At 36.0% G+C, this 22,926-nt stretch overlaps 1 pseudogene; it reads left to right on the top strand.

Moving 5' to 3' along the window:
• LOC141579443 (large ribosomal subunit protein uL16-like) overlaps positions 1–8,880 on the top strand; it is a 29,364-nt pseudogene extending 20,484 nt beyond the window's left edge.
• The last annotated feature ends 14,046 nt before the right edge of the window (positions 8,881–22,926 follow it).

The following is a 22,926-nucleotide window of genomic DNA, read 5'->3' as shown; positions in this document are numbered from 1 at the left end:
TACCTTGTAAGCTTGCATACTTATATTTTTGTAAAAAGTTTAAGGTTATAGAAAATTTATAAATAATTCTGCAAACATACATAGTAGACAATCAAGTAAATGTGCAGTGACTTTGAATTACATCAGCTTTAATTCACATAATTCTTTATAATTTGTCATAGATGCACTTATTTGCAGGCATACATGTTGGGTTTCCTTATTTTTGTGTCCTATTCCAACATTCATACATTTTCACACTTGACCAGGCAGAATTAAATTCAAACTAGTGATGAAAAACTCGGCATAAATGTACTGTGCCTAAACCACTATTCCAGTAGTTCCCACAATTTAGCAATCATCAGGATCATCTGGGGGCTTGTAGGACCATAGATGCTGGTCCCCAAACCTGGTATTTGATTCAGCAGGTCTGGAGAGAAACCCAGGAGTATAAGTCTTACATGTTCACAAGTGATACTGATGATTAGGGGACGAGAATTTGAGAACCAATGTACTGTAGTAATGAGGTGACGCAAACCACTTATTTCAGAAATTCAAGTACTTGTGTATAAAGATTAAGGCTTTGAACTTGTAACCTTAATTAGCAATACCCAATCTTAGATATCAGTTTTTCATGTTGCATTGGTTACCTACTCCTCCCTCTTGGCTTGCACTGTTTTGTGCTATAAAGCAACAACATGAGCTTTAAAGCAACATTTATTTGGATTTGAGTATTGTCTCCTAGTATCTGATTTGCATAAAAGTACATTTGTAAAAGGCTTCTATGGCCTAGATAATGTTATTTGATTTTTGAAAAATTTTGAAAACTAGTGTTGCACCTTCTATAAATAGACTGAATAGCATCCAGGAGCCTTACAGGCACAGAAAAGGAAGTACTGAGTATTAAAAGAAGAAGAGAAAAGCCTGAGAAACTATCCCTCCCATGGAAAAGAAACATAAAGTATATTGGCCAAATGTACTGTGTATTCTGGGATTGTTCATTTTTAACAAGCAGCTGGGGGATGCTGAATTGGTGGTCCTCAAAATTCTATTTTGCATAGCAAAGCCCTAGAATGTCAGTGTCTAATGTTTCCACATATGTTTCAATTAGATTTTTAACACAGAAATAGATACATTACTTGAACCTATAAACATTTCACTAAGGTAAAAAACACAGTAACAAATTTTAACAGTGCCCTGGCAAATTCATACAATAAAATTAAAAGCCATCCCAGGGGGACAGTCCGTTAGTATCCTCCATAGATGCACAGTTTGCCTTTCTTAGAAGTGAATATTAATATGGCACTATTATGTAAACAATATTGATGTCAGCATTTGAGTGCTTAATATGTGCTCTTCTGTGTGCTTTGTATGTATTAACTCATTCAATCCTCACCATAGCCCTCGGAGATAAATATTGTCCATGTCCCTGTCTTACAGCTGAAGGTTTGGCACAGGGGGTGCTAGACATGCCAAAGACCTCGCCTTCAGTCAGCGGTGGGCCCGGGGCTGCAGCCAGGAATTCTGGGGCTGTGGCTGGAAACCCTCACCACTATTCTATATGGTAGTCCTTGTCTGTACACTTCATATATCATTTATAGATGAGTGTCTGGCACACAAGGGCTATTGAAGTGCAGGCCATTTGCAATGGCATTTAATTATACACTCTATAAGGTTGGCAGAGCATGTCATTATCCATTTGTGTCTGTATATATGTCTGTATATTTTTCTGCTATGAATTAGGCTCCAGTCTTGATTTAAATTTCCACTAGTCCTTCTTTTAATAGCTGAGTTCCCTGAAGTTCTTAGAAACTAGATGATTGCCTCAAATTATATGGCCTTGCTAGATCTCAAAATTAGCTTTTCTTACCACACATTCAACTTTATTTTCATTCCTTTTGAAATGGATAAGGACTAAGATTTTTACTTATTTATTTATTTTTGGAATGATACTGGTTTAGAAAGACAGAGGCAAATATGCTAAATCGAATGCCCAGTTGCTGGAGGAAACAAATTATTATGTGTTCTAAAGTTTTTTACCTGTAAAATTTTGAGAGTAGTATTACCTCATCCTGCTGCCTTGTGAAATTGAATCACATCACTCATAATAATGTGAAGTGTGAGAAATTGTACTGATGATGGAGCATATCAGCAGCCTTTAAGAGAAATAATATAAACCATATTTCCTCAAATCTAAGAAGCCTTCTGTGTTAGTTTTGCATTGCTGCTTTAGCAGCTCACCTCACAGTCACTGTCCATCAGGAGTCTGGGCGTGGTTAGCAGGGTCCTGTCCTCTGAGTCTTAGCAGACAGAAATCAAAGTGTCAGCCAGTGCTGCGAGCTAATCTGAGGCTCACAGTCCTCTCCCAGGCTCACTTGGTAGTTCACAGAATTCAATTCTTTGCCTTTGTAGGAATGGCATTCCTGTTTGCTTGCTGGCTGGGAGTAACAGACACTCCCCTAGAGGCTCCTGGAGGCCACGCTTAGGTTCCCACATGGCCTTCTGTATGCACAGTTCACAGCATGGCTGTTTGCTATTTAAGGACAGTGTTCTCATAAGAACTGATTTTTTCAGGTCAGGCCAACCTACAGTAATCTCAGTAATTTAAAGTCAGCTTATTAGAGATTTTAATTACATTGATAGAATCCTTTCACAGCAGAATTTAGATTACTATTTGGTTGAATAACTTTGAGAAGGTGTGTAAAACAGGGTGTTAAAATCTTGGGAGCCATCTTAGAATTCTGCCCACCACATGATCAATTATAAGACAAATTGTTATTTTATTTGTCAGTAAGGAAGAAAAATGCTGGCTTAAAGTATGATAGAGTGCATTATAAGTACTGGATATTGCTTTGTCCAAAAAAACCCCCCAAAAATAAAAAAAAAAAACAAAAATAGAATTGTGGTCATTCATCTAATCACAAATATTTGCTTCATGAATATCAAACTTAGTCCCCACCGCTGCCTTTCTGTGCTTTTTTGCAAGCATCAATTTTTTTTTAATGCTGAATCATAGTGTAATCTTTTAGAGGATATTAAAAATTGGGTCATAAATGTGACATGTGTGTACACAAAGTACACATAATTCAGCAAAGCTTACAATGATATAAACTGTCAGTGACCAAATTTGCACATGCCCAGGGAATGACAGCTACATTGTGACCACCACAGGGCAAATGGTGATTGCTTTTGTTTGTTTCCTACTTATTTGCAATCAGCTTTATTGAGATATAATATATACAGTAAACTGCACCCATGTAGGGTTTCATTTGATAAGTTTTGACAACTGTATTCATGGAAACGCTACCACAATGAAGACATTTCCATCAGCCTCAAAAGAGTCAGTTCCTTCACCCCGGGCAATTATAGATGTTGTTGTTGTTGTTGTTGTTGTCATTGTAGATTAGTTAGCATTTTCTGGTATTTAAGTGAGAATAAATGGTTATGGGGACAGTATTCTTAATTTTGGGGTTTTCTCCAGACCTCCTCATTCTTAGAGAAATAATTTCCTTTTTAGGTCTTAGGCTTATTCCTTCAGCGTGGGGGTAAAATGATTCTCCGTGAAGCTTTCTGGCCACTACCGTGGGTTACCGCTGGCTTCTACTTTGCCTGGGCATTGTTCACCACCTCTCGGAGTTGGCTGTCCTGCCCCACACATGTGCGTGCGTGGCTCCCTGGCCCACTGCTCTGTTTGCTGTCTGTGTGAGGCCCAGCAACGGTGGCGGCTTTCAGCTGGGAGTTTCAAGCTCCTAAAACATTTCACATCATTGCTGTCTGAGGCTGTTCTACTGTTACTTAAGACAGTCTTACCCCCCAAGAGAATCTCCATTTTTCTTGTTCAGATTCATAGTACAGTGTGAATCTTAGGAACTGTAAGAGATTTCCCTCCTAGTCACATCTTAGGGTTATTGCTTGTTTCATGTTGCTTGCTGTGTGCAGCGGTTTCCAGTGCAGGAAACACTCTGGGAAAAGTCTTACTTCCTGGAGCACAAGAAAAAGGGAACCAAGGGAGGACTCATGAAGCTCTCAGAAAGCTCTTTTAGCTGCCACTTAACACAACATTGTCCAATAGAAGTATAATACAAGCCGGATATCTAGTAGCCATATGAAAAAAACTAAAGAGAAACAGGTGACATTAATTTTTAATATATTTTATTTAATATATCACAATATTATTATTTCAACATGTAATCAATATGAAACTATGAAAACTTATTAAGGAGATATTTTAGATTCTTTTTCTAGTACTAACTGCGAGATCTGGAGTATATTTTATACTTACACCACGTCTCAGTGTAGACTTAGCCACATGTCAAGTGCTTACTAGCTTTTGGCTGGTATATTGGACAGTGAAGATGTAGGTTATGAACTTTACCTTTCCCATTAAGACAGTAGTGTATGGATTCCACAAGAAATTGGCTTTAACAATGCTTGACTCTCTAATAGGTTAGGTCTTGCGTATTTCAGAATGGTTTCTATGGTTGAGATATAAAATACTTTGTTAATAAAGACAAATTCATTTTTATACATTTTCCTCCTTATACAGGTAAGCTTAGTGTTGAAAATTTGAAAAAGTCTGGGTAAGAGATTACAGATTGCCTTTATTTCTTAATCCAAAGATGGCAAGTATTGAATTCTGTTGAATTTCCTCTTTGTGAATGTTTCATTTTCAATTAAAGAGAAAAGAGATTTATTTTGTCTTATTTCCTTGCTCCTCATATTCATATATTTATTGTTATTGACAGTCCTCTTGCCCCTTTGCTTACACTTATTCAGAGTCCCAGGCTATATTCCACCATGGGGACCCTGTGAGAGGTCCTCTGTGGAGTCTGGTTATCTGAATGGTGCTCCCTAGATGGGCTTAACAATAGAAGCCCTGATGGCCTTTACGTATTCATTGCTAAACCAATATGGTTGCTTTCTATTTTTCTTACCTGTAGTATTTTACACACACACACACACGCACACACCTTTTTTGTGTTGTTGAGATATAATTCACATGCCAGAAAATTTACCCTTTCAGAGTATACATTTTAGTGGGGTTTAGTTTATCCATGAAGTTTTGCACCCATCACTACTATTGAATGCTTTATCATTCTCATCACCTCAGGAAGAAACCCCAAGCCCATTAACAGTCCCTTCCCATCGCCCCTCTTCCCAGTTCCATGGCAACCACAAATCTACTTCCTATTTCTATGAATTTGCCTATTTTGGACGTTTCATATAAGTGGAATCATACAATATATGGCCTTTTATATTTGGCCTTTTTCACTTAGCATAATGTTCAAGATTCTTCTATGTTGTATTGTGTATCAGTACTTCATTCTTTTAGGTCTGAGTAATATTCCATTGTATGCTGATACCACATTTTGTTTATTCATTCTTCAGTTGATGGTCATTTTTATTTTCTCCAATTTTTGGCTATTATGAATAATCTAGTTTTTGTGATTACATTCATTCTTCAAAAACATTTCTTTCTTCATATTATGTCCCATTCTTGTCAAAACTTTCAGGGGCTCCCTATTGCTTGTACAACAAAATAGAAGATGCCTAGTTCGCATTAAAAGTCTTTGCTACTTTCCTTTCCACCCTTCTTTTCCATTGTGTTGTAGTTTGTTATTTCTAAAATATGTGCTACATATGAATATAGATTATGTAAATGATATATATAATTTCATCAATTTAATTCATTTTTAAATGATCTAAAATTTTAAGAATAAAGACTTTATTTACAAACCAAAGAGTAGATTGAAGGTAGATATTTAGTCTGTAGAATTAGAAAAGAATAAAGTGAAACATTATAGAAAAACAAAGAAAAAACTTTTCTGGATTTGACCATAATGTCAAACAGAGACATTCATTTTCATATAATGTGAAAAAGCACCTCATTTGAGTCAGCCTTTGATATGTGGAACTCATTCAAACCATTCATTTTCTGGTTAGCACGGTTATTTTTTTCTGGGGCCACAGTTTTTCTGTTTGTTTTTTTTTTAAATCCAGATAGAGTCAATCTTTTTCCCCTTTTGACATGTCTGAAATTGTTAAAAAGGAAATATTTTTATATAAACTTAAAAATTATTTCCCGACTATTTTTTGCATACACACACACAGATATAAATGTACAGTGGCATTTTTCTCCCATTATATGAAAAAATAGAACACAGTATATAGACTTAAAAAATTACAGTATATCTTAGAAATCTTTTCATAATAGTACATTGAGAACATTCTCATTTTTTTTTCCTGCAGGATAATTTCTCTAAGATGTGTATCCACTTGAAATGTGATTACCTATACTTAGAAAAAGAGAGAAGGGGATATAAATGGGAAAAAGGAAACAATGTGCAGATGTTTGGACTTTGTTTATAGGTGAAAACAATGGAAGATAAGAAAATTTAAGTAATTGCCCAGGATCATGCAACCAGAGCAGGGTCCTGATGCTAATCTAGGTGTTTCCAAGCTCCTGGCCTCCCTGCTGTATCCATGTTGCATTTGATGTAAAAAAGGAGAGAGAAATCATGCCAACTTCTTTTTCAACAGAAATAATAGAATTCCAGACTTTATTTTCTGGATTAGCCCTTTAAGAAGCTTTGCATTCTGAAGCCTCTAGGTGTGCTTTTCAATCTTCAAAAGGACTATTTCTGATATAAAAAAGTATCATGAAATGATAGTAAATAAAACACTTTAGCTCTTTCCCTTCTGTGCGCCACTGAAGATCCTGGTGTCACCATGGGCCGCCACCCCGCCTGGTGTTACCAGTGCTGTAAGAACAAGCCACACCCAAAGCCATGCTTCTGCCGAGGTGTCCCTGATGCTAAGATCCGCATCTTTGACCTGGGGCGGAAGAAGGCAAAAGTGGATGAGCTCCACTCTGTGGCCAAATGGTGTCAGATGAATATGAACAGCTTTCCTCTGAATGCTCCAGACAGGTATGCGGGGTGACTTTGGAAAGCCCCAGGGCATGGTGGCCAGGGTCCACATTGGCCAAGTCATCATGTCCATTGGCACCAAGCTGCAGAACAAGGAGCATGTGATTGAGGCCGTGCACAGGGCCAAGTTCAAGTTCCCTGGTCACCAGAAGATCCACATCTCAAAGAAGTAGGGATTTACCAAGTTTAACACAAATGAATTTGAAAACATGGTGGCAGAAAAGTGGCTCATCCCGGATGGCTGCGGGGTCAACTACATCCCAAATCGTGGCCCCCTGGACAAATGGCAGGCCCTGCACTCATGAGAGACTTGGTGCTGTCCCCTCCTTCCACACAACGACCAATAAATCCTACTTTCCTGTCAAAACAACAACAACAACAACAACAACAACAACAACAACAACAACAACACTTTAGGATGAATTGAGTAAAGTGCTGAAAAAGAGACCCCAATATACATAGGTATTTATCGCAGGCAGCATTTCAGATTGGTGAGGGAGAAGATGGATGATATGATGATTTTTTAAAAATTTATTTATTTATTATTGGTTTACAGAAGTATTTTTTATTTTGGTGGGAAGAGGTAACTAGGTTTCCTCATTTTTAGAGGCGGCACTGGGGGTTGCACTCTACTACTTGAGCTGTACCCTCCCCAGTGATTTGGTGACTTACGTTGCAACAAATTTCTAATTTGTCAAAACAACAACAACAACACCTGTTCATTGCTTCAGTCTTTACATAAAAATAATTTACAAATTAAACAAAAGATAATATAAAAGGACTTTGTGAGGTTAGATTTCTTACTAGACTGAACTGAGTGAGTACAGCCATGAAAATTTCATTTTTTTCTTGATCACTATATTTTTGTGTGAGTTCTGTTTGTCATGGGTTTTCTCCAGCAAAAGTCCCACTGTAGAAGAGTGAATTTTCTCAAGACTTTATCAGGTAAAGAGAGTGAGAGGGAGCCAGAGACCAACTCCCAAGCTGTTCCAAAACTCATATTTATTGAGAATAGTCAAAAAATAAATCACAGTGAAATACATCATAGGAATGTGTAAGGGGTATGGTGTATGTGCAGGGATGCCGGTCAGCAGTTTCAGTTCATGAAAAACAAAAACATTATAATCTTAATTTATACTTAGAAGGTTACAATATTGATAATACAAATGGTTATTTTAAGCCTCAAACAATCATGAGCAAGGCTGCAGTTTTCTGAATAATTGATAATGAAACCCCAGGCCACCACAGAGTCTCCATACTATGAACAGAAATCATCTAAGCACGCGAAGCAGCCCAGCTGCCCCCAGCTGAGGGCTAGGTCAGTTTTCTGTGAGCAGGAGTGACCTACACTATCCACCTGCGCCTGGTAAGCCAAGCACGTCCTGCCGGTTAGGGCGAGGGATGAGCTATGGTTTTCCATAAGCAGAAGCAGCCCTGAGTCTGTGACCTTGAACTAAGCAAAGTGAGCAAAGCATGTCTCTGCTTTTCACGGCGAGGAGACAGTTAGCGGGTCCCTGCTAGCACAGCAGCTTCAAGGCAGCTGAGCGAAATCCCTCAGTTAAGGCGGTGACTGGCACTGAGAGTTCAGTCTTTTGTGCTTTTGGACATTTTGCTTTGAAGGAGCAGTATAATGACAAACACAGAAAGCATGGGTTTTGATTATACATTTCTTATGTGTTTACATAAAGGTGAGAATATGATTTCGTTAAACAATCATTACAATATCAAAGTTTGTTAACCCAAGTTTGTGCTCCCACAGTTTTGTATTTTCTGTAATTGCTCCTTAACACCAACTTGGGGCAGGCTCACAGCTTTCCTGATGTGTTTTAGTTACAAAAGCTGTAGTTGTGCTCTCGTCCCTTATTGGGCGTGACCAGTGACAGGAGGGACCTGTCTTTCTCTGTGCTCCTTCACTCCCCTCTCCCCATTGCTGGGAGTTGTACATTTATGCAGCCTTTTTTGGATTATCTGTTGAAATAAGGTGCCGATGCCCTGTGACTCAGGAGCTGTACCTCCAGGAGCTGAGCGCTACAGATATGCTCATACAACCTTATCTGAAAGGTGAGTCCTTTAGAGATGAAAATTCTTTGTTCTGATAGAAATTCAGCACATCTGCAGCCTGTGACTTAGTGTTTACTAACAAGAGAGCTGCTAAACCTACCCCAGCTCTCCTGGCACAGTGGTGAGGTATGTTATAGCCTACTTACTGGATGTTTAACTTGTTCCCAGTGCTTTTTAGTATAAAAAATGCTGCAGTGAGTATCTTGGTGTACATGCTACACACCCATGAGTGCTGAAAAAGTGTCTTACCTGCTGTAGCTAGGAAAGTCTTCTGCTTTACATTTTCCCTCCTCGTACTTCAAGGAGCACAGGAGAGCTCAGTTTAAAGTCACAGCTGATTGCCTGCAGGGGTGTGTGACTGATGACAAGCCCTTGGCCCTTCCTGAGCAGGAGTTTCTGCAGATCTGGGCCTCTCAGACTGACCTGGGACAGTGGTAACAAATCACTCTTCACTGTTGCCCGCGATCAACTTCTCCACCTTCCTCTAGGGGTGTGTGTCAGTCAGGGTGCCATTAGTAATTGTTTTGGACAAGACAACCCATTGATGAGAGAGCCCCGTGCTTTTCTGGTCCCCTACCCCACTGTGATGCCATTGTGCTACAGTCGTGTTTAGTTACTGACTCACAAAGCCTCTTCAACTGTCATTAAGGGGGTAATACTGCAGCCAGTTGAAAACTATTATTAAAATGTTGGCAGAAATTATATAAGATTTTTTTCTGATTTTCTTGGCTTCTCTTTATCTTCTCATTCCTTTAGCAAGAAGCAATGGTAGTTTAAGTTACTTAACTTGAATATCTGCCCTAGCACATGTCATTTTTTTATTATCCCCATGAACGTCTGGGTCAACAGTAACAGTTTCTTCACAGGTACAGAAATAACTTGATATGATATAAAAGCAAGACTTTATTCTGATTTATTAGCTTTGTTTTTTCTTTGGTGGTTTTACTTTTTTTTTTGTCAAACTCAGGAAAAACTACCAAAATATTGCAAAGATTTCCCATGTAGTCTTCATTGAGGTTCCCCAAATGTTAACAACTTACACAGTGACAGTGTAGTTATCAAAATCAGGAAACTTACACTGATATAGTACTGTTACCTAGTCTCCAGCCTGTATTCAGTTTTCACCGGTTGTCTCAGTAATGTCCTCCCTCTGTCCAGGATCTGATGCAATTGCATTTTAATTGTCATGTCCCCTCTTAGTTTTCTGTAATCTGAAACAATTCCAAAATCTTTCTTTGTCTTTCAAGACTCTTATACTTTGAAGAGTACTGGTCAGTAATTTTGTAGAATGCCCAACAATTTGGATTTGTGTGGTTTCCCCATGATTCAATGAATGTTAAACATTTTTGGTTAAGAGAACTCTACAAGTGACGTTATTAAGCTTACTAGGAGGCACGTGCTACTGACTTGTACAATTACCAGTGATGCTAATTTGTTCACTTGGTTTAGGTGATACAATTGGGGTTGTCTGCTGTAGTTGTGCTTTTCCTTTGTAATTAATAAGTGTTCTGTAGGCAAACACTTTGTGACCAGGTAATTATCTTATTTTTCATCATACTCTCTAATTTTTATTTTCATTGGTGATTCTTACCTGAAATGATATTATTACTGTGGTGTTTGCCAAATGGTGATTTTCTGTTTCCATCATTCCTTCTGCATTTATTGGTTGGATCTCCTACAAAGAAAAGCTTTCACCACCAAGCCCATAAAAACCAGCAACACGGGGCCTTTGAGGCCACCCCCCCTTTTGGAGACAGCCCGAATTCTGTCCATGGAGTATGTACCTACTTTTAATCTGAGCACCCAACCCCCACACCTCGTGGCCTTTCTCTTGCCTTTCAATGTATCTCTCTGGATAAATCTACTTTCAATCAAAAAAAGAAAAAAAAGGAAAAAAAAGAAAAGCTTTCCTTTCTTAGTTATGTGTTCAATTATTAAATCTATATCAGAATAGCCTTGAGGATTTTTATTTTACTTATATCAAATATACTAACAGATTCTTAGTCTATGGATTCAATCTATTAGCATCATTACTTTTTGTGCTGTAATTACTCTAGTTTTGGCTCTAGGGAACCCCTTCAAGAAGGCTTCTGGCTCATCATTTTTTGAGGATTGACTGTCTTTCTAGTACCACAGGATGTCCCAGGCTCATCTTGTGCATTCTCTGCTCTAGCCCTGGAATTAACAATTTCACCAAGGAAGATTAGCTGTCTTTATTGAAGATTGGAATTCTTCCATACTCTTTCCCTGATAATTGTATCTCAGCATCTTTTAAAAATCTTTCCAATATAAAACTACTTTGGAGGTTATGGGTATGTAACTCTGCTGTAGAGAAGTTAGTTTGTATCCAGTAATTCCCTTTGTAATAGATTCTGTATAGTTCCCAGCAGATTCATCTTGCACTTATTAAAGTGGGAGGATTTCTGCACAGGTTCCACTGTGTCAAATATGTTATTTCATGGAAACATGATTGAAGATTTATTATTTACAAGCCATTCATTCCTAGACACTTGAACTTAAAACTAAGGGAGGCATTAGTACCCCATGTTCTTAGAATGAGTTGTTTTGGCACCACAGATTTCATTCATACTCTTCATTAATTTATCTTGTATACATCTGTAAATTAACTTTACTAGTGGTTCTCAAAGTGTGGTCCCCTACCACTAGTAGTGCCAGCCTCCTGTGGGAACTAGTTAGAAGTGTAGCCTTCTCGGGTAACACCCAGAGGAGGTAGTGTGGGTTATCAAGCCCTCAGGTGATCCTGATGCAGGAGAAACATTGCTGTGTCCATTTCCTGTAAATTGTTTCCAATTACTGGTGGAGGTACAGAGTGCCAGTTTATCCGTTTGCTGTTTTATATTATCTGTTTTACTTAGCTTGTAGGGGTAGTGAGTTATTTTGAAGATTAACTCTCTGTTCTCTCCTCCCCTTGAATCTGGTAGCCTCAAATTTACTTTCTGTCTCTATGAATTTGTTCATTTTAGGTATTTCATACAAGTGGAGACTCATACAATATTTGTCCCTTTTGCCTTGTTTATTTCACTTAACATAAAGTTTTCCAGGTCCATCCATGTTGTAGAATGTGTGTCAGAATTTCATTCCTTTTCATAGTTGAATAACAGTCCATTGCATGTATATATCATATTTTGTTTATCGATTCATTTGTTAATGAACACAGGTTATTTTCACTTTTTGGCTATTGTGAATAAGGCTTGCAATGAATGTTGGTGTATAAATATTTTTTAGAGATTTTTTTCAAATCTTGTGTATATATCTAGGAATGGAATTTGAGGGTCATATGGTAATTCTGTTTTTAACTTTTTTAGAAAATACCAAACTATTTTCCACAGTGTATGTATTGTTTTTATTACCACCAACAATCTACAGTTTCTTCATATCCTTGCCAGTGCTTATATTTTGTTTTAAAAAAAGTATTAAATTTTTAAAATAATTATGGCTATCCCAGTAGGTGCAAAATGGTGTTTCAGTGTGATTTTCATTTGCATTTCTCTAATGGCTGATGATGTTAAGCATTTTTTCATGTGCTTTCTGGTCATTTATATATCTCCTTTGAAGAAATGTCTATTCCAGACCTTTGCCCATTTTAAAATTAATTTGTTTGTCTTTTTGTTGTTGTGTTATAGAAATTCTTTATATATTTTAGATATTAAACCCTTATCAGATATATGGCTTACAAATATTTTCACCCATTAGGTAGGTTATCTTTTTATTTATTGATAATATCTTGATGTACAAAAGTTTTATTTATTTATTTATTTTAAAGTTTTACATTTGATGAAGTCCAATTTATCTATTTTTTCTTTTGTTGCTTGTACTTTGGTGTCATATCTAAGAGCTACTGCCGTGATAATGGCAATCCACGATCATGAAGATTTACCCCTGTGTTTTTGCATAACAGTTTTGTGATTTTAGCTTTTATATGTAGATTGTTGATCCATGTTGAGTTAACTTTTGTATATGGTGTGACACAGGGGTCATCTTCATTGTTTTATGTGTGGAAATCCAGTTGCTCCAGCACAATTGGTTGAGGAGACCTTTCTTTCTCCATTGAATGAACTTGGCACCCTAATCAAAATCACTTGAAAATAGATTTATGGCTTAAAGTCTGGACTTTCAGTACTGTTTCATTGGTGTATATGTCTATTCTTATGTACTATGTTGTTTTGAAGATACATTTCTCATGCTGTTTTATATACTTTTAAAAAACTTCTTTAGGCACTTTAAGTGTTATTTTAACTTTCTGTTCTTGATAAGAGTAAAATTATGAATAACTTTAAACATTTAAAATATTGCACTTAGTAAATTATAAAGAAGTAACTTTAGTATTATTTGATATGTACACTCCTGGGCTTCTGAGGGAAGCATGAAAATGCACAAGACTTGTTTCTGTTCTCTAACAACTTGCAACTCCATTCATTTACTTTAAAAGTACTATACTTTTGCTTTGCCATTCTATGTTTTCATGTGAGTCCACCCTTATGATGTCGTTAGTATAGTATAAGAGATGCTTATCCCTGTTGCAGCAAAGATGCAAAATTTAGATATAGTTTTTTTTTTTTTGCTGTTGTATAGTTTGTATCTTTACGTTAAGCACCTAATTTTATTACTCTTGTTATGTTTTTATAATTCATTTCTGTTATATTCTGCAACTAGTTTCCTAGAGTATGGGTCTTTCATGTTTTAGTTTTTTATGAAAGACACTTTAAGCCAATATACTACTGAAGTTTGCCTCCTTCTGTATGTTTTTACCCATCCATCTGCAAACACGGAATCTGTCTTGGGCAAATTTATATTCTGGTTCTGAGACTTGTTCACTGTGTTTTGTGCAGATAGTGAGATGGGCTATTGTAATGTGAACTTCCAGGGTAAATTTCTAGTAGTTGATAGCAATGTTCTCAAGCATGCGTTCCTCTTGCAAGAACTTAATTATGTTTATCTTTAGTTACTCTTGCCTAGAATAGCACTGTGTGATAGAAATATAATTTGAGCCACATATGTTATTTAAATATTTCTAGTACCCTCATTTAAAAGAGTTAAAAAGGGCTAGATATAATTTTAATGTATTTTAATTAATCTGACATATCCAGGATATTATCATTCTAACATTTAAATAATATGACAAGATTGAGATATTTTACTTTTTTTAAAAACTTTTTCAAGTTTTTGGAACTATGTGTTCACTTTATATTTATTAAATAAATTTTGTAATTTTTTTTTAAATTGAGGTATAGTCAGTTTACAATGTTATGTCGATCTCTGGTGTACGGCACAATTCTTCAGTCATACATGAATATATATATATATATATATTCATTTTCTTATTCTTTTTTACCATGAGCTACTATAAGTAATTGAGTGTATTTCCCTGTGCTATACAGTATAAACTTCTTTATCTATTTTACTTTTTTAAACCAATCCCTTGAAACCTAGTAGGTCTTTTACATATTGATTGGATCACCAAATTTTCATCAAAAATATTTGATCTTAGTTGAGACTTCAAACAATTTATGGTTGAAAATGTAGATTCACATGACTAAGTTGTTCCAAAGAAACTTATACTTTTCAATATCTGAATTAAGTGCCAAAAATTTTTCTTTTACTAATTTTATTTATAATGATAAAACTTGTTCATGCTTTTTTTGAATTTGAAGCAAAAGTTTAACAGTTTCAAATCTGTGCTAATTAAGCAAATTCACTAATTCTTGTGTCAACTTAGTGTTATTAACATCATTTCCTAAGGATATTGCATAAGTTGAACAACAAGTTTAAACTCGATCAAAACAACAAAGTGTTCAACTATTTCTGATTATTTTTGCAGCCAATTTTTACAACATTCTGTATTGTAAATAAAATATTCTGTACATTGATTCATGTTAGGGAAAAGTGTAAAATCTTTATTATCAAATCATATTATTGTAGATTCATCACCAGTTGTGGGTTCTGGCCAGCAGAAGTCCCACCGAGATGGAATAACTATTCAAGACTCTGGAATATTCAAGAGAGCGAGAGGGAGTTGGGAGCCTCGAGCCTCTCCAATCTCCCACATTTATTGAGTACAGTCAAAGGAGGAATGCAGGGATTTAGGGAAGGATAGGGTGGGATCACAATGAGTACAAAGGCTTTGTTTATTGTTGGTGTTTGGCTCAAGGTCAGAAGACCCATTTTGGTGAATCATGTTTGTGGGTGTTGAGACTTTCAGCTCATCAGGGCGGAACGTATGAGAATCAGCTGCTTAACAACTTGGACTCAGTCGGCTGTGCCTGTCTTAGGTTGCCCCCCTCAGGGGATCTTACTTGTCATTGGCTACCCAGCCTTCTCACCTCAGATTCTGCAGATTTTTACCATTCCAGCCCAAGGCTGTTTTGGGGATAGAAGACTAACAGCAGGCACGCCCAGCTTTTATAGCCATGGACCTGGGTCATTGCTAAAACTTCAAGGCAGTTACTAAGCAAGTCTTCTTTAAGGAGATAAGCGGCTGGGATCTGTTACAATTTGTTAACCCAATCATGGGCTCCCACAATTATAAGAACTTTCAATTTCAACATAAATGTCTGTACCTGTGTAACTAGGTCATAGGTACAATTTCTCTTTCTTTGGTACTTCAGGCCATGGTTGTTTACCTGTACTGAGATACCATTGAGAAAACATGAGCACTGCCATTTTTGTCTTTGATTATTGAATATTGAAAAAAATACTTTCTTAATCAGCGTCAATAATACAGTAAATCTTTGTGAAATTCTTCCTCTACTCAACCATTGAGCAAGGAACACAAGATTCTTAAATGTATTGTTTTCTATTTTTTCAAAAGTTTTGCAAGCTGTCTAGGATTCTTATTATTTTCAAGCACATACTTATCAGTTTTAACAATTTAATACATGCTACGTTTCATAGCTTTAGAATGCTGAGCACAAACATTTTCTTATTCTATTTTTTGAGAGGGAGGTAATTAGGTTTAGTTGTATGTTTATTTTTGATGATGGCACTGGGGATTGAACCCAGGACCTTGTGCATGCTAGGCACACACTCTATCGCTGAGCTATACTCGCCCCTCACAAATCTACTCTATGTATGTCATATAATGGAGCAGAGCAATAAAAGGAGTATCAGTTTCTTCTTTTAAAAATCCAATAAGTGTAGCTTTTTAACCTAACATGGCTGGAGCTGTCTATTGAGACAGAGACTAATATTTTAATATATAGCTGAAATTCTTTGGCTGTGTAAAAGATGAAAAATAATCCATGCTAAAATTTTGATTTTTTTAAGGTACATATTGACATTTCTTCTTAAGTTTGGAAGTTCTTTCAAACAAAATGTGTCTAAAGTTGTACTTTGGTAGTGTCTCTTGTATCACATGGCTTATCTAAAGCTAAAAGAAAACTAATTTCTCATATTTTGAATCTACTGATTTTTGATACAGGTCTTCCATATGATGGACAGTTGTTTGGTGGCTTAATTGAAGGCCTTCTACTTTTTCTATAATATCTGTTTTAGTATTCCTCATAATTTTCTAATAAGATATCTATAATTGAAATAATTTATTTACCATCTCTCTACTTAAATGTGGTTTCTTCCCTCTTTCCTTCCTTCCATCCTTCCTTCCTACCATCCTTCCTTTCTTTCTTACATCTCTCTCTCCCTCCCTCCCTTTCTTTTTGCAAGAATCCATGTCATTTTATAGCTTACTAGAGTAATAAGCCCAGATTCTTTAAAAATCTTTTAAAAATGTTTTTTGGACATTTACTTCTGATCTCAGGTGAATAAGTTTTTTGCTTCTCTTTTGACTTAGGAAAATTCTTATGAAAATTTACTATGTGTTTCCTGAAAATGTCTCTTAATATTGTCTACTTTTTTGTTTAAAATATTTTTATATAAGTAATAGCTTTTAAATTTTGCTTTACCAGAGATACTTGTGATTACTATTCATGTTAAAATTGGTGCATTGTTTTCTTCCAGTCTCACTTCACTGTGCCGGTGGCAGTGCTATCACAGCATCTGCTCACTTCATGTCTTTGTGTTACATTTTAGTAATTCTTGCAATATTTCATAATTTTTCATTATTATTATACTTGGTGTGGTAATCTGTGATCAGTAATCCTTGATGTTACTATGGCAATTGTTTCGGGGTGCCAAAAACCACACCCATTTAAGATGGCGAACACAATCGGTAAAGGTTGTGTGTTCTGGCTGCTCCACCAACTGGTCATTCCCTCATCTCTCTCCCTCTCTTCAGGCCTGCCTATTACTTAATACACAAAAATATTGTAATCAGGGTGATTAATATCCCTACAGTGGTCCCAGTGTTCAAGTGAAAGTAAGAGTTGCATGTCTCTCACTTTAAATCAAAAACTAGAAACAAGTGCAGTAAGGAAGACATACTAAAGCTGAGATAGGCTGAAAACTAGGCCTCTTGTGCAAATGAGCCAAATTGTGAGCAAAGGAAAGCTCTTGAAGGAAATTAACAGTGCTACTCCAGTGAATACACAAATAATAAGAAAGTGAAACAGGCTAATTGCTGATACGGAGAAAGCTTTATTGTTCTAGATAAAAATCTAATCAGCCACAGCATTCCCTTAATCCAAAACCTAATCTAGAGAAAGGCCCTAATTCTCTTTAATTCTCTGAAGGCTGAGAGAGGTGAGGAAACTGCAGAAGAGAAGGCTGAAGTTATCAGAGGTTGGCTGATGAGGTTTAAGGAAAGACACAATCTCCATAACACAAAAGTACAAGGGGAAACAATAAAGGCTGATGGAGAAAGTGCAGCAAGTCAGCCTCAATATCTCAATAAGAGAATTCATTTCGGTGTCTATACTAAATGACATATTTTCAGTGTAGATGGAACAGCATTATATTGGAAGATGCCATCTAGGTCTTTCATTCGGGTCTAACATTGCTGGTGACTTTAAGTTGAAGCGAGTACTTATCCAGCATTCTGAAAACCATCAGGCCCTGAAGAATTATGTTCAGTCTGCTCTCCTGTGCTCTATGAATGGAACAACAAAGCCTAGATGAGAGCACATGTATTGACAACATGGTTTATTGAATATTTTAAGCTCACATTTGAGACCTCAGAAAAAAAAAAAGATTCCTTTCAAAATATTTTTGCTCATTGGCAAGGTAACTGATCACCCAAGAGCTCTGATGGAGATTAATGTTATGTGCCTGCTAACAAAACATGTTCTGCAGCCCATGGACAGAGTGACTACAACTCTCAAGTCTTATTATTTAAGATATATTTTGCAAGGCTACAGCTGCCATAGGTAGAGATTCCTCTGATGAATCTGTGCCAAGTACAGTGAAAACCTTCTGGACAGGGTTCCCCATTCTAGATGCCATTAAGAAAATTTGTGACTTGTGGGAAGAGGTCAAAGTATCAACATTAACAAGAGTTTGAAAGACATTGATTCCAATCCTCCTGGATGACTTTTTGAGGAGTTCAAACCTTCAGTGGAGGAATGAATTACAGATGTGGTGGAAATAGCAAGAGAATGAGAATCAGAAGTGGAGCAAGGAGATGTGACTGAATTAGCTGCAATCTCAGAATAAAATGTGAATGGGTGAAGAGTTGCTCCTTATGGATGAACAAAGAAGGTGATTATTGAGATGAAATCTACTCCTGGTGAAGATGTTATGAAGATTGTTGAAATGACCAAAAAGCATTTAGAATATTACACAAACTTGATAAAGTGACAGTAGGGTTTGAGAGAATTGAGTCCAGATTTGAAAGCAGTTTTACTGTGGATAGAGTGCTATCAAACAGCATTACACATTAGAGGGAAATCACTTGTAAACGCAAGAGCCAATTGATGCAGCAAACTTCACTGCTTAATTTTTAGAAATTACCACAGCCACCCCAGCTTCCAGCAACCACCGCCCTGGTCAGTCAGCAGCCACCAACATGGAGGCAAGACCCTCCACCAGCAGAAAGATTACAGCTCACTGTCAGCTCAGTGGATGATTAGCATTTTTTAACAATAAAGTATTTTTTGATTAAGGTATGTATATTTTTTAGACATAATGCTATTGTGTACTTATCAGGCTATAGTAAATTGCAACTATAAATTTATATGTACTAGGAAACCCCAAAACTCCTGTGACTTGCTTTGTTGTGACATTGGCTTCATAGCAATAGTCTGGAATTTAGCCTGTAGTGTTTCCAAGGTATGCCTGTACTTGCATTTTCTTTGTGGCGTACCTCATAGTCATGCAAAATTAAAAAGAGAAAAAACATTTCAAACATTGTTTATGGATAAATACTATTTAGTAATCAAACATTTGGACACATGTATTATATTTGAAGTCATGGCTCATCCCCCATTATTCTCCAAGTATTCTGCAGGAGTACTTGGGGAGTGGGGGCATGTCTATATTTTAAACCTGCTTTCATCATTTCAGTGAAAGACCAAATGACAACAAAAGAGGGGAGTAATTTTGTTTAAGCACTCTCTCACAAGTTAAAATTTAAGAACATTTCATCTATAGAAGTCTATAGAGGTCTAATCAGGCTTACAACATATCTTTAAATTAGGAAATTTAATTTCAGTTGACATGGACTGTGGAAAGAGGTTAATGGAGTTCAAGTATTTAATATTCTGAGTTTGGGTATGTATGAACATGTTTTATTATGCATACCTCAACTGCTTTGTGGTTTTTAAAGCTAGGGGTCTCTCAACTAGTTATAGCACCAGCCTTTCTCTCTCTCTCTCTTTCTTTCCTGTTTTTTCTTTTATCTTCTTTTCTTTCTTTCGTTGTTGTCCTTTGAGCAAGTCAAGCAGTAAGTTCTCCATGTTTCTGATTTCCCCAAAATAAATGTAAATAGTAATTCCATTCTCAGTCATGATCTGTGAATAGAGGGGGATGTCTAAAGACCTGTTTTAAAAATCATATGAGCAAGTCTATGAATAAAAAAAGGAATTGAAACTGTCAACTAGAGAATTTCTCTACCAGATTGTTTCCAAATGCATTCTGTAGGAGTAGTCACTAGATATGGTCCTTGAAGAAAGTTTTCTGTGATTAAGTTTGAAGAAACACTGAGTACCATAATAGTGGCCTATTGATGAGTCATAATGCACAATAGTATGTTAAAGATTCTGAGACATTTTACAAGAAAGAAACTTGTAAAAGCTTGTTTATGTTTTGTTTCTTAAACTTCTTGGACAGTGGAATTCTTTTTTTATTTGTCATATCTGATGTATGAGGAATGCTGCCCTCTAGAGGCATATATATATATATATTTTTTTTTTTTGGTTGGGGGAGAAAACTTTCTTATATATTATCTGTCTAACATGAGAAAAAGGACAAATCTCATAGACTAAATTCCAGAAATTTAATGTAATTGTATATTTTTCATTTTTTAATGTTTTCTTTTAAAAAATCTGAGACAAGATACTATATAAAGCAACGGTGAGAAGAGAAAGCAGTGAGACCTACTGGTACCATCTATGTAAGAGCTGGTTAACATTTTCAAATCAGTAGTTCTTAGAAAAAAATAAATAGAGCTCTATCTCTAATGTCCATATGTCTTTAGTTGGTTCTCCCAATTTTCAAGAAATACATTATTTTTCTACACATATTTTCCTTTTCTGCAAGTTTACTTAAATGATTTTTATAAAGCTAATACTACACAGATGCCAAAATTGGAGAGACGGTACTCACACAAACTTCACACATTACTTTTATTTTACAAACACTTACATAGAGCTTACATACTACAGTGTGATAATGGCACAGAACAGAGGTAGAAATTAACAAAACAGAACAGTGTCTAGGAAAGGATCCATATAAAATGGAGTTTTGCATGCAACACAATTGGCAATTGAAATAGTGAGGAATGGCAGATTATGCAATATATTTTGAGATAAATGATTAGGAATAGCCCATAAAAATGAAAATATTAATTTAAAACAAGTACGATTTCTAAAATAAAGGAATTACAAGACAAAAGAGAGCAAGAAGATGAGCACAAGACTGTAAAGAAATGGAAATGGTGCAAGCATAAAAATATGCTCAGTTGCAGTCACCAGAGACACTGCAAATTAACCCAACCAGATACCAGCATCCTATCAAATTAGTAAGTAAGTAAGTAAATAAATAAATAAATAAATAAATAAAGTGATAATCAATGCTCAGAAAGTTGAAAAGAAACAGGTAATTTAATCTCTGCTGGAGGGACTACTGGTACAGCTTTACAGGAGGACAATCTATTAATATAAAAATAAAATACTACAAACTGGTGATTCCATTTCTCAGTGTCTACCCTAGAGAAATAATTTGTTCTTTTACAAATTGCACTGCAGCAATTTGTAAGAGAAAAATTGAAAAATCTAAATATATATCACCAACAAATATATATATAGTCTTGGATATATATCCCTCCACTGTGGAATATTTTGCAATGATTCAAAGGAGATATACATGCATAATATATATAGAGAAAGACAAGGAAACACAATCAAGACATTAATTGGGGAAAAATAAGTTCAAGAACATACATTCTTCCTATTACTCATGTAAAAGTGGAAAAGAAAAAGATTCCTACATATTCCACATAGACCCATCTATACACACACACATACAGACATACAGACAGACGTACATAAATGTGTTGGAAAATCACTGGTAGGAAAACTGACAAGCAATCATTACCTGCAGGAAATAATCCGTGACTGGTAGAAGGCAGTCAAGGAAAATATCAATGTATTTGTTTATTATTTTCTCTGCAACATTTAATTAGAAATATTTGCAAATACATAGAAAGGTTAGGAGAAATGTAAGTGAACATCCATAAACCCACCTAGATTGTACAGTATCTATTATATTTATTTTATATCTATTCACCATCTGTTTTTAATGCATTTCATGTTGCAGATGTCCATACAATTTACCCCTAAACACTCCATGCATATTAACTAAAATTGAGAAAGCAAATTATATTCAGTGAAATACACAAACCTCCAATGTACCATTACTTGAGTTCAGCCTATATGATCCAAGCCACTATCAAGATAGAGAACATTACCATCACCTATAAATCTCTCTCATGTCCCTATCCAGTCAATCCCCACACCCACCATCCTAGAGGCAGACATAATTTTGAGCTTTTTTTCAAGCACAGATAAGTATTGCTTGTTTTATAATTTCATAAAAATGAAACTATATAGTAATGTTCTCATAAATAAAATACTGAAATGCTAGTTTACATATTGTTTATGGCCACTTTCAAGCTACTAATAGCAGAGTCGAGAAGATGAAACACTCCATTGCTAGCAAAGCCTAAAATACTATCTGGTCTTTTAAAGAAAAAAGTTGCATTTATATAGGCTTTTTCGTTCCAAACTGACAGTTGAAACTATCTTATGCAACTTTTCCCTTATAGAGGAAACTAAGACCAAGAGATTTTAAATGACTTATCTAAGTTTAGGTGGAAATGTAGAACTCAAATTTAGGTCTGTATTCTGAGTCCTAGTCTGATCATCTTTTCTCAATATACCGGTAAATTTCTACAACTTATCAAGCAAAAATATATATGCCCACAGGCTCACTTTGACTCACATGCCCTATCTGTAAACTTCAAAATGAGTTAGAAGTTTAGTGGAACAGAATCATGGTGAGCTAAGGGAAATTAAACCTTTATGAACAAGTTTTTCCACAAAGAAGACTTTCATAGTGTGGAGCTAAACTAATGAATCCACAGTACTCTCAACTTACAAACAGGTGGATCACAGGTGGAAACTGATTAAGTGACAATTTCTTCATCAAAAAAATAGCAAGTGCCTATTATGTGCTGGGTGCTGTAGGGATATAAAGTCCTGCTGTGAGAACATCCAGTGAGTAGGAGCAGTGCATAGAAAAAACTATCATCCAATTTACAAAGTTTTAGGTGTTAGAGGTGATAAGTGTGGTATTATTTTCATCTGGGCATGCCAGAGAAGGCTTATGATGG

This window comes from Camelus bactrianus, chromosome 2 (assembly GCF_048773025.1).
Source record: "Camelus bactrianus isolate YW-2024 breed Bactrian camel chromosome 2, ASM4877302v1, whole genome shotgun sequence".
Classification (NCBI taxonomy): domain Eukaryota; kingdom Metazoa; phylum Chordata; class Mammalia; order Artiodactyla; family Camelidae; genus Camelus; species Camelus bactrianus.
This window is presented reverse-complemented; position numbering and strand designations above follow the sequence as displayed.